Source organism: Cydia pomonella, chromosome 25 (genome assembly GCF_033807575.1).
Source record: "Cydia pomonella isolate Wapato2018A chromosome 25, ilCydPomo1, whole genome shotgun sequence".
NCBI lineage: Eukaryota > Metazoa > Arthropoda > Insecta > Lepidoptera > Tortricidae > Cydia > Cydia pomonella.
The window spans coordinates 294,856-315,262 of record NC_084727.1 but is presented as its reverse complement, the minus strand read 5'-3'; the positions used below and the strand labels follow the sequence as shown (position 1 = coordinate 315,262).

Here is a 20,407-nt window from a genome sequence, read left to right as displayed (position 1 = left end):
TAGATAGTCAAGTATCTAAGATATCAGATATGGAAGGTGGAGGTAAAGAATGGAATCTCCATTATCAAAAAGTGTCATAAAAAAACCTTAAATAGGTGGCGCTACAATACATAGAATACTTGAAAAAAAAAAGAAACAAATTATAGACAGCGCGCTTCACTGCGTCAATAACGCCTAGGTTCTTAGCTACTCTAGCGCTACTCTGGAGAGATTTGGAACAATTATTTATAGCTGACAGCTGGACACTTTTGCAACAGCTCTATATTCTGTTTTTTTATTCCGTAGACTAAAATGACATTTCATGTGGTACTGACTTTCATGTCATGTCTTACATATGAAACGTCATTTTAGTCTACGGAATAAAAAAAACAGACCTTACCATAAGAGATTTCCCTCCTTTTAATTCCACACTCCATATACAAGACATTGACGTATTAAAAGAAGAGGACGCCCAATGCCCAATGCCAAAGAATGTGTCAAAATATATAGAGCTGTTTGACATTATGCAATGCGCTCTGGTAGATGCTAATAACGCTTCTTTATCATTTTAGTCAAGAGAAGTATTTCATACAAAAGTAAACTTAATGAAATACAGTTTAAGTGTCAAATTTTCAAACGGACATTTTAAAACATTGAATACTTTATGGTTAAATGACGTTTTCGTAAATTGATCATTGTATAAACGTCAAAATGAATAGCGAGTGAATGGGAATCGGGTTGTATGGAGCCGCTGCTACTGCAAAATACATTTGTCTAAGTTATTATGACTGGATATATTTTCATGTTTCTAAATTAACTTCGGTGCTTTAGTGTCCTTGTTGCTACCGAACTTTTATTAAGTACTGAGTTATTACATGGTCTTTTTAAATACCTGTTATTTAAAATTTCTTCATATTATTAAACGGCAAAATAACATGCTCAAAGATCTTTTGAAGGGCCGGCAGCCGCAGGTGTTCAGAAAAACCATAAAACATCAAAGTGTTTGCGGTGTCTTTATTTTGTTTACTTTAGGAGTTCCTTTGGCCACCTTCGGGCTCCACCATCAGACCAGCTTCATAGCACCATAATATTGCACAGTCACCAAGTCCACCAGATACTACCAAATACCAGGCCAAATCGAACGTCAGGAAGTGGTAGTAAATCGACTCGCAAGATTGACCTAACGACAACTTCAAACTTCATTCTAATTCTAAATAACATGTTATTCCACTAAAACCTTATTTAGAATAACTCCATTCATGGAATATTTCGTTCCGTCTTTTATTCTTCATTTAAAATAAAAATTGCATGATTTATTCCATTTCATGTAATTTTAAAATAATAAGGGATGGATTTATTCTTATTCGAATTGATTTTTGCCCAACACTGCTCGCAACATGGTTTTTGCTTCCGACTTAATGATTAAAGCTCGCCGTGACTTGAGGGACGATTGGCAAGAATTATGGGTTTCTTCTGGACGCCATGTTGGAAAACACTATGGAATCATATAACCAATTATACCTCATAAACCGTGGTTCTTCCGTTTTCATTCTGCTAGTAAATAGGCTACGTCTACACTCTGCCGTCTCCGATTGGGTCACGTCTGCACTCCTGTATTCCTCGCAAAAATTAGCTCTTTATGCGAGTGCTGTTTTGACGAAGGAACTTCGGATCACAATTTCTTTCTTGCAACAGACTTAACCGCTCGTTATACGATGTATTACCGAATAATATCCAGCGGCCTATCAATTTTCAAACGCTTCTAGTTCTCATGGATCCTCCAATCACTGGAATTCTTCTTAAAGAAGGTGAGGGGGTGAGTAAGGTTGCCAGAGCTTAACGAGGGAAGCATACGGGCCGCCTGATGGTAAGCAGTCTCTAGCCTATGTACGCCTGCAACTCCAGAGGAGTTACATGCGCGTTGCCGACCCTAACAACCCTCCCTCCCCTCTTTGAGCTCTGGCAGCCTTACTCACCGGCAGGAACACAACACTATGAGTAGTCTAGTGTTATTTGGGTGCGGTTTTCTGTAAGGTGGAGGTACTTCCCCAGTTGGGCTCTGCTCTAGATCTGGAATGACATCCGCTGTGCTGTGCCTTACCACACTAAGCGAGATTATATTCACAATACCCATACCTCTCTTGTGGACGTAGTTTAAGGACGTACCCGGGTCCATTGTCTTTTTGATCTACATTTATTTTTGGAGCTTTCTTTTTTCGCAGTGTAATGTAAACGTACAGTTAGTAACAGGTTAGACATCGACTTTATTACAACAATTCTATGATTGTTGTTATGTTTTTTACGTGAATGAATGTTTTCAATACTTACATTAGATGCTATTATAGAATTGTTATGGTTTATTCCCCTTCGCATGTTAATGTCTTTAAAAAGTTTCAGTTGTTTTGCAAATAGTAGGTAAATACATCTTCAGACGCATAAAAAAGCCCACCCATGTACAACAACAAAAAAACGTGTCAGCAACGCGTATGTGACACCCTGGTGTTTCAGGACCTCATTGGCTACGGTGAACGCTTGCCACCAGGTGAGCCGTATGCCTGTTTGCCACCAACATGGTATTAAAAAAAAATCTAATGTAGACTCCATAGATTTTTGTTCCGTGACAACCGTTAATTTGTATCAACAAAATGAATTATTAAATTTTTATTTCTGTTAAATTATCAATAGAACTCACTGAAAGAAATATATGCCATCCTTTTTTAGGGTTCCGTACCCAAAGGGTCAAACGGGACCCTATTACTGAGACTCCGCTGTCCGTCCGTCCGTCTGTCACCAGGCTGTATCTCATGAACCGTGATAGTTAGCGAGCTCAAATTTCTACAGATTAAGTATGTATTTCTGTTGCCGCTATAACAACAAATACTAAAAACAGAATAAAATAAATATTTATTTCCAATCTCGAGGTTCTCATCCAATCACCGAAGTTAGCAACGTCGGGCGGGGTAAGTACTTGGATGGGTGACCGTGTTTATAGATAATGGTACGGAACCCTTCCTGTGCGAGTCCGACTCGCACGTGGCCAGTTTTTTCTTGTTGTTTTGCTAATAAGCGCATTTTTAGGGTTCCGTAGTCAACTGGGAACCCTTATAGCTTCGCCATGTCCGTCTGTCTGTCTGTCTGTCTGTCTGTCTGTCCGAGGCTTTGCTCCGTGGTCGTTAGTGCTAGAAAGCTGAAATTCGGCATTGATATATAAATCAATAAAGCCTACAAAGTAGTACAATAAAATCTAAAAATTTAATTTTTTTGAGGGTACCTCCCCTACACGTAAAGTGGGGGTGAATTTTATTTTTCTGCTTCAACCCTACAGTGTGGGGTATCGTTGGAAAGGGCTTTCAAAACTAATAGGGGTCTTCAACAAACATTTTTTGATAAAGGGAATATATTCGGAGATAATCGCTCTGAAACAAAAAAAAAATGTGTCCCCCCCACCCCCTAACTTTTGAACCATAGGTCCAAAAAATATGAAAAAATCGTGGAAGTAGAGCTTAAGAAAGACTTTAAATAAAAACTATAGCGGATATGATAAGTTTAGCTGTTTTTGAGTTATCGCAAAAAGTTTCCCCTTCATAGTAAAAAGCCTTTAATTAGGTACTGATTATGCAGATTTGCCTATTTGTTTAACTCGCGTTTCATCCCTTGGTTAACAATTTACTACTACCAGTTTAGCTTATTGTGACGGAAGAGTAACTACGGAACCCTACACTGAGCATGGCCCGACATGCTCTTGGCCGGTTTCTTTTACAGAACATTTCGTCATGTTTGACAGTTGTCGTGTCGACCGTCGAAATGAGACTGGGAGCAAAACTCGTGCTCGAGCCGTTCGAGCATTACTTTTGTGGGGCCATTTTTTCCGGCTGATAGTGAATCCAGTTAATTATACTTACATCAATGATACAATTTAAGATACCTCTGGAAATGGTATTTGAAATGGTATTTTAAGATAAAATACTTTTTGAAACAAAACTCCGTTTTAAACCGACATATCACGCTTTACGCAGTCTTTAAAGCAGAGCAATGGCGTCCTACGTTGCGCTAGCCTAATCAGCACTGTCGCTGTCGCCACTGTCCATTCGTTACACATGCCCTAGCCACCGCAAGCGTTTTTGTTTGAGTAGCGTGGTCTCAGATCATAAGCGCGGTGATATTAGGAAGTTGAGCTATTTCCAGTACACTTTCGTTGGTACCCAGTAACCCTGTCTTTCCACGTTATGTTTATGTTTAGTATACCATACGTACCTACTCACTACGTACCTAGGCAGCGCACGTGGCAGGTGTAAATTCCGTTTAAAGATTTATTTCTCAAAAGAATAACAATTATTCACTTAGGTATATGAGAAAAAACAACAATCAATTACAAATTAAATTAGTGAGCGATAAAAGTAAATACATAAATAATGGTGCCGCGCTAGTAAGTAGTAGAAATACAATCTAATATAATAAAAGTGATGTGTGTCAGGTAGAACAAAAACATGCAAATTCGGTCTTCGTTCCTGGGGGCCTACCGCGAAAATCGAAATTCGCAAAATGCGGGGATCTTTCTCTTTTTATATAGCGTACGACGTCCAGTAGGGCTAAGATGGCCGGCTCTTTATCATTTCTCACCATGCCTGTCACGTTCTAACAAGTATGTAAGCGCGAAAGTGACGGGTATAATGACAGGTGATAAACATGGAACCATGCTGCCACCGCAGTTTTCAGCCCCCTACAAGAGTATGCTCAAGGCACAAGTTTGGTAGACAGTCATTTTAGTATTTTTCGTAAAGTGTTTGTTATTCCATACTCTTGCACATGGCTACGTCCAAGAGTATGGAAAGAGCAAGGGCTCTTCGACAGGCTTCTTATGATGATTTGATGAAGTATTCAGTATTCACCGCCATTATGGACAAAATTCAGCTGCGACCCAGTTACACTTGAGGGCCTACCGTGCGGGCGCCTAGCCTAATAACTCTTAAGTTAGAAATAGGTCTTTTTTACCTTTTATTTTACATACGGTTTTTACGTAGTAGTCCCCTATTACGGTAGGTACGTGGAAGGTACCCTAAAAAGGGCAGCCAAATTAAGCCTACCAAAAATAAACGAAGTATTAACACGTTGGCTGCCCACCATACTTCACCGAAAGTGTTCCTCCCACGCCCCATACAATTTTCGTGTTCCCAGCATCGGACTATTACTGAGGTTAATAAAGATGTAAGTAACAAGCTTTCGATTCCACCGGTGATGGTCATAGCGACACAGCCAGAGAGCTGGCCAGAGAAGATTACGTGATCCCACCGGTGATGTTTATGGCAGCCAACGTGTTAAAGATTAGCCTTCCTGGCTTTGCAGTGGTAATCTACATTAGGCTATATTGGTGGGCATATAAGTGAAACATCGACATAGGTACAACGCCTTGTAATATATTTATAATAAATATGAAATACATAGTTATTAAGTAAATTTTATGTAATGACACATACATTTATACAAATTTATAATAAAATCATTTCTCATTGGTTCCTCATTTTCTACATAATTAGGCGTAGGCCGCTGTCTTTTTAATTCCATTGTATGAAATCCAAAATCAACAATAATCTTTTCATCACACTTGCTCGAAAAAGATCTTATTTCATGCAGGTGTGCTGAAGGACAAAGGCCTACTTTGTTGCCGCGGGATTTATGGATTGTGAAAAAAAATCTATAACTCTCTAGGGAGTTATAGCTTTTTTCTTTAATTATGTCACTTATTCATACAAACCAAGTAGCATAAATGAGTTTTACTTTTAAAATACTGACGTTTATAATTTAATTTAATTTGATTATTTTAACATCCGATTAAAATATTTTTACTTAATTTTCAATCGTGGCTGAATGCCGAATAGGTCTGTGCCTTCGATGCCTCACCTTCCAAGAAATCGGACGAATGTATGATATGTCACCGTATTTAAGAATTATTTCGCTTAAAATTTTGTTTTTTTTCTTCGCAAGTGTGATGAAAAACATTGTGTGTAACTCCGGGGGTAAGAATATTGCAAACTCGAAACATACAAAAGACAGCGAACTACGCCTAATTATGTAGAAAAGGAGGTAAAATGTTTTTTTTTGTCACTGCACCGACCTTGACCCATTTCAGATTTGCCCTATGGTAGACTGGTAAGATGCCCGTAATTTGACTGTATTTAAAATAAATTATTTCACACCATACATGAAATAAAGCACCAGATAATTATTATAAAAACATAGGTAGCTTTCCGGTGCAGACAGACAGACGGACATGGCGATACTATAAGGGTTCCTAGTTGACTACGGAACCCTAAAAAGGTATATAACAGGTACAGATTGTAAAGTAAAATTTTATTTTTAAAAATCAGATAAAATTACATAAATTTTGTGGGTCACACTAGGCTAAGCCTGTCCCGTGACTCCACGTTTGCGTATTCTGTTAGAAGCGACTTTCACATATATTTCACCTAATGGACAACTTTACAGTAATACATTTAACACAAACTTAACATTAAGTACAATTAATTAAGAAATTCGCTTATAAATGTGAAAATAAGATGTCAGACTTTCGTAGGTTCAAAATTAATTAGAGGTATAAATTTCTTATTGACAGAGTAAGAATGATTATGTTGCAAGTATCTCATACCTAGGTTAAAAGCACAAAAAATATGTTTTTAAGTATTTTTTTTTTCAATTTTAAAGTTTGAGTAAATTAGTAACTCAAAAATTGGCAATTTTTGGACATGATTATTTGAATTTTTTCTGAGACGTTTTTGCTATTTTTTTTACCAAAATAAGAATGTAACTTAATGACTTATATGTTCTAGAAACCTATAAAGCACTAAAAGTGTGTTTAAATGTTGATCTCTTTCTTAAATTTATTTTAAAATGTTGCATTTTTAGAAAATGATTATTTCTGGAGATGTTGATTAATATTTTTAGGCATCTCTTTTATTTGCCGGTGTAAAGTCGAACAGCGTAAAACCAGAATTATTAATCTTGGAATAATAATCATTCTAGGCCAAATCGAAAATCATACAATTTCCTTCCTACAAAAATCGCATTTGGCAGTTGACATAGAATAGAGTACGAGCTCCAAACGTCCTGCAGTGCCGTTCTATCAACTATTATTGGGCTCAAATCAAAAGTGTATTAAAAGAGAAGAATGAAACAGCCAAAAAACATTAACAATTCCAGCAGGTGACGGGGTGATGCAGGCAAATATGAAAAACGGGTCCGTAAAAAGCTGCCACTGAATGCGCTAGGAACAAGCTGCCTATCACTCCTACAGAACAAATAAAAAAAAGTGACAATTATCTAAATTAAAAGTCGCTTTTTATTGTAGTTATTCTAAAAACCTTAATTTGTTCTCAACTGCATCAGTTTTTTTTCATTTGAAGTTTACAGTTTTTTTTCGGTACACTCCTTATACGAGTATATCGTAATGTACTAATTTTGATCTACGATTATATTATGACTTATACCAATTCCATTTGAGAACTATTGACATGCACAAAAGGTTTACATTTGCTCCATGGGAAGCTGTTGGAGGAAAGAAAATTATGAAACTCATGAACTTTCCTTTTTCATATTTTACTGACAGGTGAATAGGTTTTAAAAATGTAGTGCAATTTCCTTTACCAACGTATTTTCACGAAAACGTACGAACGTGTCATGCTTTTTCGGTCATTCAGTACAATAAGTATTGAGGTTGACTGAAGTAGCATGACGAATAGCAACGTTTCCGAGAAAATACGAAAAATAAATAAACAAGTATTAAAGGGATATTCTTACACAAATTGAATAATTCCCACATAGAAAACTTCCATGACTCAGCTACAAATATCTGTACTCATCACTAAAATAAATTCCGTTACCGCGAGATTCGAACCCAGGATCATCGGCTTCATAAGCAGGATCACTACCTACTAGGCCAGAGTGGTCGTCAAAATGGTAAAGGATTATGCACTACACCTGTAATCTACCCCGTGAACTTGAGGAATACCTCGGGCAACAAGATTAGTATTATATCTATCATTTTTTAGCGACGTCATGCACGCCTTTATAACTATTCGCATCTTCCCCTGCAACTGGCGAGACACACGAAGACGTCAGACGCCCGAGGCGCGCGTCGCGCGTCCGGCGCCGGCGACCCAGCAGACTCATTCTGGCTGCCTGTATCAGCTCCTGAAATTTGAGATTTATTTTCATTAGAAACGTTGTTTAAAGTGATTTTATCTGTGCAACATGAACTTTAATTTACTTTCATAACTATACATTACAATTTACTAATATGTATCACTATAGGTGAGCGTCAGGATGGCGGGTTGAGCTATGAAATCTTGTCATTGTACCTACCGCACTAAAAGTATGCAGTTATATTGCACATTCAGTGTACCTCTGTAAACCTTTAATAGAATAAATAAATATTATAGGGACATTCTTACACAAATTGACTAAGTCCCACGGTAAGCCAAGCAGGCTTGTGTTATGGGTACTCAGACAACGAAATCAGTACATCTATTCCTAAAACGACCTAGGCTTAAAAAAGGGTACGAAACCACATACAATGGATTTCGGATATAATATAACGACGATGAAGGGACCACCGAAATTTCGTCGTTATAATCGTAAGTAGTAATAGCCAAAGGTAAAGAGATACAAACATATATATATATATTCATATTTATATTTATATTTTCGTTCATGTCGTCTCAGATATGGGTGAATATGGTATCGATGCATTCAGTGTAATGCCCTGAACACATTGACATATATCTAAGGACGGGCCTTAATGGTAAGAATGGGGTCAGTAAAGCGGTGTCACGCACACGAATTCGAGCCCATCGTACAGTCTACCGCCAGAACGTCAATTGTTGATGAGTTCGCATCACATGCGCGATTGGTCGCGACTACTTGCGTTAGACTGCAGGATTGGCTCGTGAGTGACACCACTAAACTAGCACCATTCTTAGTGCCCGTAAGGTCCGTCCTTAGATATATGTCAATGCCTGAACACAAATATACGAGATGACAAGCGCGAAGTGGTGGGGGTAGTTGCTGTGACGTCATAAAGTCGGCAGTACAAACTTTTATTTTATTTTCCTTTAAGCATACCATGTGAGGTACCAAATAACAGGGCTTTGTGATTAGATAACAAATATATAACATACTGTAACTTTTTCAATACTTGCTCTAACAAATTAGTTGAAAACTTTCAACAATTTTGGCCATTTGGCGTAGACATTAGCTGAGCCACTTTCCCTTTCAATTAGTTTGTAAGCATTATTGTGTACTTTTATTATGTACCTAAGTTTAAACTTTTTGAATAAACGTCTTTATTATTTTTATTATTAGGGTGCCTTTCGACGAGAGATGTGCTATGCTATGTTTTCAATCATACATTTGAAACGTAGCTGCAGCTGGAGCTGCGTTTCAAATGTATGATAACATAGCATAGCAAGTATAGCACATCTCTGGTCGAAAGGCACCCTTAATCTCTTTATTTATTTTGGGTCTTAGGTTAGACATTTTATAATATGATTATACATAAAAGTAAAATACAAAAAACCATACAAAAAGAATACAAAAATACATATAAACACATTATAAAAAACTTAACCTAGGGTGCCGCCAGTAGCGGGGCAGGGCCCAAGCTGCCGGTGGTCATGGCCGCAGAGAGAGGAACCGCCGGACTATCCGCGCCGTGTCCAAGATCATCGCCTTCTGCATCTGACCCTTGATACAACCACCTAGCGAGAGTCTCTCAAGGTGTTGATCGAGACTCTTCGCTATGTGACTGTTAATATCCTCTTTATAATGATAAAAAATAATTAACCAGATTTATCAAAAAATATTAATATTAAACTGCAACACAAAAAACCCGACTTTTCACATATATTTTTGAAAGAACATTTCACTAGGTAACTTTCATTTGGTACCCATATTGCTATGGTAAGACCCCCCCCCCCCCGTTTTTTCATTAGCGGGCGCCATTTTGAAAATGTATATAGCCTGTCACTACCAAAATTCTGACGAATTCAACCAGAACTCATATGTCAAAAACCGTCCAGCCCAGCCGTTTGAGCTGTAGGGCGTGCCAAATAAATAGACATAATTATAGACATACCCGCGCTCGAAAGACGTTACCCTCTTTCTGATGCAGTCGGGTAAAAATACTATTTTGTTACTGAAAACATATTTTTACCCGACTGTGTCAGGAGGGTAATGTTTTACGAGCGTGGGTATGTATATAATAACCCCTACCACTTTCGCCGTTGTCATCTCATATATTTGTGTTCAGGGAATTACACTGAATGTATCAATACCATATTCACTCATATCCGAGACAACATGAGTGAAAATCGATTTCCAGAAGACTTTTTGTTTGCTGGCAGGCGTCCATAGGCTATGGTGACTGCTTACCATCAGGTGGGCCGTATGCTTGTTTGCCACCGATGTGGTATATAAAAAAAACCTGCATTTGTTTTGAGTCTATATCTCATTTCACGGATACACAGGTACACAGGTTTCTATAAAATGTACACTGAAGTACAAAGAAGGTTTAACATGTTTATAAATATTTTATTGAAATTGCTGACATCCACCTGCCATTTGACACTCACCAGTGTTGACCTCAGCATTGTTTTTTAAGATTAGAATTTTTCGAACCTACAAATTATTTTAATTGAAGTAATCTAAAAAACCTCAAACTGAGGAAATCTGAAAAAAGCGGACTATAATTATTTAAATTAATTAAGGTACATGTGTGGAAGACTGCCTGTCAGGTAACAATGTTGTTACATGACCATTGTAAATTTATCATATCATGCATTATAATTAGAGAATATATATTTTCTGAAAGTGTTATGTTTCTTTGTATTAAGGGGATCCACCAACATATGCATCCTTTTGTAGTTTTGCTCTTAAGATTGAGTTTTTGATGGTGTATGACCCATTGACCAATGACCCAGTCCCTGTTTTTCAGATAAACAGCTGTCTTAATGGACTCACCCTAATATATTTTGCAGAAACCTGCACCTTGTAGCATACACCTTGCTTTCTCAGCCAATCTCCATATAACCAAGATATTCTATTGAACAAATGGCCCATGTCACTGCTGGATTCAATCGTGCTCTTCATAATCTACATACTGCTGTATTTCCCTCATGTAGTCTGCAAAAAAATTAAGTGAGTGTGGGGTAAAACCAAAGCCTGCTAACTTTGACAGCAACAAGTCATTATCAACCAGATCTAGTGTCTTTAAAGTCAAAGTAACCATTATCAGTTTGACTCCTGCTACCCACTATACATATTATCTGCACTACGTGACTAAGAAGATTGCTGGCCGAACTTCTTGTCGTTCGAAAGTCGAAACCCTCTGCCTTATCTCCTGATCCACCTATCAGTACTGGTTATCACTCAAGTAATTTTATAAATTTCTAGGAATACTTTTAGCTTGAAACAGAGGTGCAATAGCGGCTCCGCCAGCACAATTCTACAGTCCTTAAATACGCACGAGGGAATACCATCCGGACCAGAAGATTTTTTTGGCTTGAAGTTGTTGAAGGGCTCGTCGCACGTCTTGTATATCTAGCCTGTCATAACCTGAACCCCTACAGCGCTCTTCTCGGTGCCCGCTGCGACTATTGCGGGCTGCGGCGCTTACCTCCAACTTTCCACACCTTCACACTGTATACAGAGTGAAAAAACCTAGCAAATTCACTACTTGTTTACCGGACAAAGGTTCCATTAAATAATATTTTTTCCGTACCTCTACTGTTTCTTTTAGAGTTCATATAGTTCCAAAACGATTTAGGTTCTCTTGCCATATGATTTCATGCATACATTACAAGTATTAGAGCTCTTGAAAACCATACATTAAAAATAAAAAGATGATAACAAAGCGTAATGTAAACCAACAAGTGTCAACACTGTCAATATCATTGAAAGATGTCACTAGAAAAAACCGATTATTTTTAAACTGTCAAGAGCTCATGTCAGAACGTCCCTACTAATTTTGACAGCTGTCTTAAAAAAAAAATGTCTCTGGTTTTTGGCTTCCAATTATTGGGATGTACATTATTGGGTCGAGCATTCTCGACCCGTACCAATAATGCGCAGCCCGATAATTGAAAGCCAAGGGACTCAGATTAGTGGACGCGAATTATAGGGTCGTACATTATTGCCCTGTGAAAAGAGTGGCTTCGTATTATCGCCCCGGACCGAACTTGCACAGCCCGAGAATGCTCAACCCAGGAATGTACAGCCCAATAATTGGCGTCCATGATGGACGCCAATTATTGGGCTGTACATTCCTGGGTTGTGCATTATTTGGCTGTGCATTAGTGGCTCGGTGATACAAGAAGCCGTGTCGCGTTATTTATGATGGCATAAAACGCGAATTATATGTGCAACTGTGTGCAATAAAGCGATATTTATTTCGCTTATTATATGTTTGCAACTCTGATGGTGCCGCTTAAATGTGTTGCGTGACCATATCGTTGTGATAAATGGGGAAATTAATGCATTTGTGTGTGGTTGTGTTGTGAGTTCCAATGGATCGACGATGTTCACAATCGGTCAGGACGCTCGTTTTCGACGATTCAGACTCTGATCTTCCTAAACATGGTCAGAAGAAAGAGCTGTCCTCGACCGCGGTGCCCTCATCGCTAAACCAGAGCGCAGAAGGTAGGAGTTATTAAAATATAGAAATGTTTTCGGTACCATGTGTACATATGAGTATAGAATAGTATGTTGTTGTATAGCTTTTTCAAGGTTTATCTGTACAGCTGTCAATGTGATTTTAATTGCGAGGGCGTGAGTGAAGGAACGCCAACGATTGGTCGGTTACGGTTATTATCATAAAACTTTCGACGCTTACACTCATTTTTTTTCTAAATCTACATTTACGACTTTGAAACTGTGTCAAACAGCCGCTTGAGAAACCGAGCGAGAGTTATTGTATAGCAGTTCATTGTATTCTAAATGCATTATCATACTGGGTTAGGGTAATTGTGTTAAATTAATGTGGGTAGATAATTTAAAAACAAACTATGAGTAATGCAACCTATTTGAAACCAGTTTTCTCCTTATACATGATAGAGACAGGCCTTATAGGGTGACCTTGATGAAATGAGGTCAAGAGTATGTTTCTAAACTAAATGAACAAATATAGATTGATATGACAGTTAATTTGCAATGTTACAAGGGTTCTGGCAATGTTACAATTGATATATCATGTGTCCTATTTTATCATCATGAGTATTATTTATTAGTGGCTTGTGGTCTGTATTTTGTTTGTGCAAGATTTGGTTTCCGTTTCAATTGATAAATTTTTATGAAATATAGTTACAGTAGAATCCGGATATAACGACCTTCAAGGGACCGGCGATATTATGTCATACCAACCGGATGACGTATAAAACGGATACTATTTACATATGTATGTAATTATGTATTAAACCGAACTTGACTAAATAATATCGACGCTAAAAACGGTTAGTCGTTATAAGCGACGTCGTTATAAATGAATTCTACTGTATATTTATATTGTATAAAGTGGTTTCCATACAGTCATACAGAAAATCAAAATAATGTAAATAATAGTACATTTCGATGCTAGTGCGGAAAGTATGTCATTACTTACAGTAGACTCGGGACGAGTGAAGAATGACATTTCCGCAATTGTATCAAACAACGTTTTTAATACAGTTGTGAAAAAATAAGAAAAACAACAAGTAATTTTTTTTATGCATGTTCTATAAGACAAAAACAATTGTAAATATAAAACATTGTACCATTATTACCTAAGTATCGTTATTTACGATTATTTGTGTATCATATATTTAAATTGTATAAAAACAATATTGAATGTTGCCTTTGGAAACTTAAAACATGCTTGAAGAAAAAACGCCTCTTCTTTGACAGACATTTCGGCAGCTATTCTGTTCCATTCAGACAACGAGATTCCATTAAGAACGGTTTTTCAATATTCAATATTAAAAAATAAATGTGTTAGAATGATGAAGAGGTAAGTAATAAAATATGAAATATGTATATTTTCATTACTCTCACATTAACAGTAGGTTTTTATGTTGATTACGACTTTTAAAGGAAACTAACACTAACACACATCAATAAGTAGTCATGAATTGGAACATGTATAAATTTAAAAAAATTGGAAAAGTGAAAAGCACTAGTTCGAGAAAACCAAATTTCATTGTTTTCACAATTTTTTTACCACTCTCTCTTTAGCCCCTCACCCTTTGGGTGTAGGCCTCCTTCATTTTATGCCACTCACCACTCATTCTGTGCAACCTGGAGCCACTTCTTCCCCGCAGTCTTTTTGATGTCCTCGTCCAACACATCTGTGGTTGACTTTGGGGAAGCTCCTCCCGTATGGCGCATTTTACAACATTGGTGACCTTGCTCTGCTATCTCAGCCACTCATTCGTTTTACGGTCTCTCAATGTGATCCCAACCAGTTTCTCTCTCTACGAAAGATTAATAAAGCAGTATAAACCAATGATAATATTAACAGTTGATAACTATCAACATCTTATGGGGCTTGGTAGGAATCTAATCTTTATCTGAAAAATGATTGATATGGCAAAATACCTGATTCATATCTGATAATAATTATACATGTTTTAAAGTTTTAGCTATAGAGCTGTCTGAATTAAATTTGCACGAAACAGAACTTTGAAATCACAATAAAGTAGCACACACTTAAGATTCTGAAGGGAAGGGTTGCTGACAATCTTGGACAGTCATTTGCGCCTAACCCCACTGGGCCTCTTAATTAGACCTCCGCATATGTTGAATTATTTTAAATCTGCTGTGTAGCTAAAAGCCAACATAATATGCTGGGTGTTCTAAAAACCCTGATGTATAGTTTATACTAATAGTTGTTATGGATCAGTGATCTGAAATAAATGTTTTTATTTTATTTATTTATTTTATTATATCCTGACATGTTAGGGGAAAGCCTCAAACATGGCAACCCTAAAATACGCATCTCTAAGGGGGCAAGGAATTATTTAACTATCCAAGAAAGAAAATAGCATGAATTTAAGTTTTGTAAGTAAAATTCTACTGACCCAAACTTCTTAGTATAACAATTTCCAATAACACAAACTAATACCAGACAATCATATATGTTACTGAATGTCAAATGTTATGTTATTTCAAAATGTTTTAAAATTCGCTAGTGAACAGAGTGATAAAGTTCAATTGTATGGCAGTGACATTTGTACAATTTTTGCATTGTGTAAATAAACAAATGCTACAGGAAAACCAACAGCATTGTTTTCATTTATGCTTATAACTTGAACTTTAATATTTTGTAATGTTTTGAAATCTGACGTCTGGCCTAGTGGGTAGTGTAGTGACGCTGCCTATGAAGCCAATGGTCCCGGGTTCGAATCCTGGTAAGGGCATTTTATTGTGTGATGAACATAAATATTTGTTCCTGAGTCATGGATATTATCATTGTTATCTATGTATATATCTATAAAACGTAAACGTACGTATATAGAATAAAAGAAGCTTTATCAAAAATTGCTTAGTTTAAACTTAACTAATAGTACTGATATATTATCATTATAAAGCGTCACTGAAATGGTCTCCTCTCAGCTTCATGTCAGGGAACCTTCTATATCGACGCCATAGTACCCATAGTATAAGCTGTGCTTAGTGTGGGGTGGTGTTGGGGGGTAGGTCGATCTCTTATAATATTATTAGTATTATTAGATTGTCCCCAAATATTTATTTATTTATATTTATGATAACCTGTATTTAAACACCAATTAACATGTGTTTTGATTGTTCAAGTAAAATTATCAACTTTCATGTTTGCATGCTACTTCCTATTGACACATGCGTGTAGCCGTACCAACAGAACAAAACAAGGATGTTGTATTTTGTAAAGAACAATGAATGTTTTTGGAAAAGTGCTTATTGCCTCTGGAAGTTTATGCCTAGGTTTGTAACCAAAACGTCGAAACATTAAGTTCACGTCAGGGTTAGGTTCGAAAACATTAAGTTTTGCTATTCTTCAGGGCCTTAAAGCATTTAAACCAGCCGGAGACGCCTTGTCCAAGGCTCGGAAACCTGGTTAAACTTCTAAACCGTTATCATGTACTTGGAGCAAAACCTTTTAATTTTGATTTCGCTCGAAAAACCGTTATTTTTTAAACCGGTTTTTATGAGAACAGTTCTAGTCAAATTAACCGGTTTAGAGCAATAAAACGTTTTTTTTTCTTATGTCGGTGTCCCATGTTTATGTGGCACACCAACAGGCCGGCCGGACGTTTCGTCGCTCGTCGAATAAACTGTTTTTTAGGTTACAATAAAGTTCTTAAAACGTTGGCGTTCTTATAAAAGTTCAGAGAAAAACCGAAATAAACCGGTATTTACCGGTGTTTTATAAACCGGTTAGGAGCCTTGGCCTTGTCTGTAATAAAACAGTCTGCTGATTTTTGCGGGTGAGGGGCACGTCAAATGTTTTTTTTTTTATACTACGTCGGTGGCAAACAAGCATACGGCCTGCCTGATGTTAAGCAGTCTCCGTAGCCTATGTACACCTGCAACTCCAGAGGAGTTACATGCGCGTTGCCGACCCTAACCCCAAACCCCTCGTTGAGCTCTGAAAACCGCAGCCAAATAACACTTGATCCTACTCATAGTGTTGTGTTCCTGCCGGTGAGTAAGGTTGCCAGAGCTCAACGTCAAATGTATGGCAACTTGTACGTAACGTTGTACGTACGTAAAAAAATGAAAAAAAAAAGTATGACGTGAGTATGACCATTGGCCAAGGTTTTCGTTCTTTAAATGCTCTAAGTTCAGGGCATATTATAATGCATTTAAATGACAAAAAAAAACCACCGAGCTGATGAATTTTACTTCAATATTGATCAAATAATAAACACAAACAGTAGAACCTCGCTAATACGGACTGGCAAAAAACCGAATTTCAGAGGTTTCCGGATAATCAACTGCAACATTTAATGTATGTGATATAAATACACATATTACTTTGATGAAAGTATGTATATAAAACACTAACAGTAAAAAATATAGTGAAGTATATATATATATATCACAGTATATTTATTATATTATCTTCTGCTTTATATTTTCATACTTCATTTTCGATCGAATGCACTGTTAGTCGAGAAGAAATTTAAAAAATTCATGACGCCCGCGTCTAGTCCGCCCGGTATTACAGGGATCACCGGAATAGCGATTGTCTAGTGTACATACATACCTAGCCTACCTACCTAGGTTTATAACTGTGACTGACCTGCCAACCGGGTAAACACATGCACTATCTACGATAACAGCCGTCATATGACCAATCGATAGTGTCGCATTGTATCGATCTATTTACCTCCAGCTACCTAAATCAAAACATTTTATCTCAACCACATCACCAGTCTAACTTGACCTCTCGTTCCATTATGTGTAATAGTGGCTTACATCGAACATTGATAGGTAGAGGCACTGCACCCCATATGCGTTATTGACTTCCCCAGCTTGTCTGAGTCGAACCGTCGAGCCTTCCGCAAACCACTTCGCTCGTTCGTATATTTACATTGACATATTATATATAAGAAAAATTACGAGAAATAAGAATGGGGCCAGTCCTACGGTGTCACGCACACGAATTCGAGCCAATCGTGCAGTCGAACCCCACAACGCAATTGCTTGATGAGTTCGCATCACGCGCGCAATTGGTCGCTACTAGTTTCGTTAGACTGCACGATTGGCTCGAATTTGTGAGTGATACCACTGAACCAGTACCATTCTTAGTGCCCGTAAGGCTCGTCCTTAGATATTGTGACAGTCCAAATTAAAAAGGGACCTTACGGCGTTTGGCGCTTCCGTAACGTAGTACCGCATTAGTATTGAAGCGCCGCTAATAGTGGTGTAAGCGCCGACCGCCATAAGGTCCCTTTTGATTTGGACTGCCGAGTGCCACATATGTCAATGTCTATTTACCTCTGTATCGTTCGAATATGCAAGAACGATAAAGAAGTTAAGTACCCCAAAAACTGCTCTATCTTTTATTTTAAATCGTCGTATAGTAATCATAACACAAGCCTTATTGAGCTTACTATGTGTCTAGATTTTTGTAAGATGTCCCATAGGGACCGTGCGCATTGGAGGATCTGCCATCTTGTGGCCTGAATCGGAACAATAAACATGTACATTCACACGTCACGTGTTTTCTTTGTACATAGTAGGTTCTGCCATCTTGTGGGCTACATCGGAACAGTAAACATCACATTTACGCCTCGCGCCAAAATCTGACGGCTCCTGTGCTGCCTCCTACAGTTCATGCACGCTCCCTATAGCATAATTATTTTATAATAGTTATACTGGTCGCTTGAAAACTTGGCTCGCACATCTAAAACGAATACATTTGGGAACACATAGGCCAGTAAATGACACGCTCGCTTATCGGACGACCCCGGATTCTGTATCAGCTACATAAAGTACACATTTATAGACTGTTTACGTAAATGTTTACCATTTGTTTTGAGATAGAATATTTCCGAAATTCGGGGTTACAAGATGGTACACTTAAAAGTGCAAAAATATGTCGTCAAATGTTACTGTCAAGGAACTTGATTTCTGTACAATTTCTTACTTTGTCACCGTGACAATAACATGAGATCCCTAGCGGCTTTCATATTGTTTTCTGTGGTGACAAGGTAGGAATCATTGGCTGACATCAGTTTTTTTTTGAATCTACACGTGCTCTACTGACTGAATTGTAGTGTTCAAAATAAGTTGATTTTATCGAAATTCGATGTTACACAGAAAAGGGAAGGAGTAGGTAAAACTTTATATTTTACAGAATTATAAATGCAAAAAAACATTTAACATTCTAACGCCAGTTAGGTAACTTCAGCTTATTTCAAATTGCTGATGATTTCTTCTTTGCAATATAAATCACGTTTTTCAATTTTACTTATCCTAAGATACTCTCTCGATTTCATATTAAATAATAATAACAAACTCTGCATAATAAATCTAATAATATAATCTCAATATATATTTTCCGTTTGGAACGAGTTATACCACCTTGATTTCCCCTGACGCTTCTGACTAATACGCCTCGCTCTCTCTAGTACCGAAATGGAATATATGTCCATATCGTAGACAAACATAAGACTATCTTCCACTGAACGTTTGTTGTATCAACTAGTCACGTTCTAGTCCTATAGAAGCTTTTAACTAATTCAAGCACGCTAACTAACAGTTTGATAAAGTAAATAATAAAAACTGGGCAAGGGCGAGCTGTATAAAAAACTGTTTCCTTATTTTTCACGGTAAAAAAAGTCGTATACGTATCAGCGTCGAATCGAGTCGAATCGAATAATGCTTTTATTATAGTCTAGCCTCTGCTCGCGTAAGTCGTGCAATCGTATTTCATTGAATAATTGATATTGTACCTATTCGAATATTTTAATTAAATTGAATTTTATATTGCAAGATTGCAACTGAATATAGTAAGTAAATATTCTTTATTGCACCAACAATTATACATTTTACATACATGTAAAACTACAAATGAATTTTAAAGGAAAATAGAACCAGGTATCAACAGGCGGTCTTATCGCTAAAAAGCGATCTCTTCCAGACAACCTTTAGGTAGCAGGAAATTTAGAACTCATACAAAAGTCAACAGGTAGTGCAAGGAGCTAAATATGGAGACTATTAAACACAAACACACATACTACTTATATAAGTATTAAAACAATACCTAATATACTAATAAATATACAATATAATATAATACATTATATATATAATGCCTATTTTAATAATTTAATTGAATAATTGACATTGTACCTATCCGAATATTTTAGTAATTTTGAATGTTATATTGCAACTGAATAATGCCTTGGATTTATAACCTGACATGTAATATTTATAATATTATTAATAAATGACTATGACTATTGAAATCCGGTCAGCCGTTTTTGCATAAAGAAGAAAAAAGTTGACGTTTGACACGTCATTACCAAATTAAAATTTAGCTGGGCGGGACATGTTGCCAGGCAGAGTGATGGCATGTGGGCCAAAATGTTAACGAAATCGTTGCGGTTTTCGGACGAAAGGAGTGCCCGGACGACATTCGGAAGATTGCGGGTCACTTCTGGATGAGATTGACTCAGGACCGGGATAAGTGGCGTACTAGGAGAGAGGCCTATGCTCAGCAGTGGGCGATAAAAGGCTCATCGCACGAATAAATGCCCTTACCAGGATTTGAACCCGGGACCATCAGCTTCGTAGGCACGGTCACTACCCACTAGGCCAAACCGGTCGTCAAATTGGATACTTGACACAATATGTTGAATATTATAACAAAATTGAGATAGAATATGGATAGATAATGAGCCATCTATTATAATAAAAA

At 37.2% G+C, this 20,407-nt stretch overlaps 1 protein-coding gene and 1 long non-coding RNA gene across 2 annotated transcripts in view; both read right to left on the bottom strand.

The window, feature by feature from the left end:
* LOC133531521 (ommochrome-binding protein-like) overlaps positions 1-20,407 on the bottom strand; it is a 302,438-nt gene that overhangs the window by 257,262 nt on the left and 24,769 nt on the right. The gene's annotated exons all lie outside the window — the stretch shown is intronic.
* On the bottom strand, positions 5,374-12,241 carry LOC133531400 (uncharacterized). The gene is made up of 3 exons (XR_009801527.1): positions 11,750-12,241; positions 10,990-11,151; positions 5,374-8,163 (listed from the first exon to the last, which is right to left on the bottom strand). It is a non-coding gene; the product is annotated as an uncharacterized LOC133531400 (long non-coding RNA).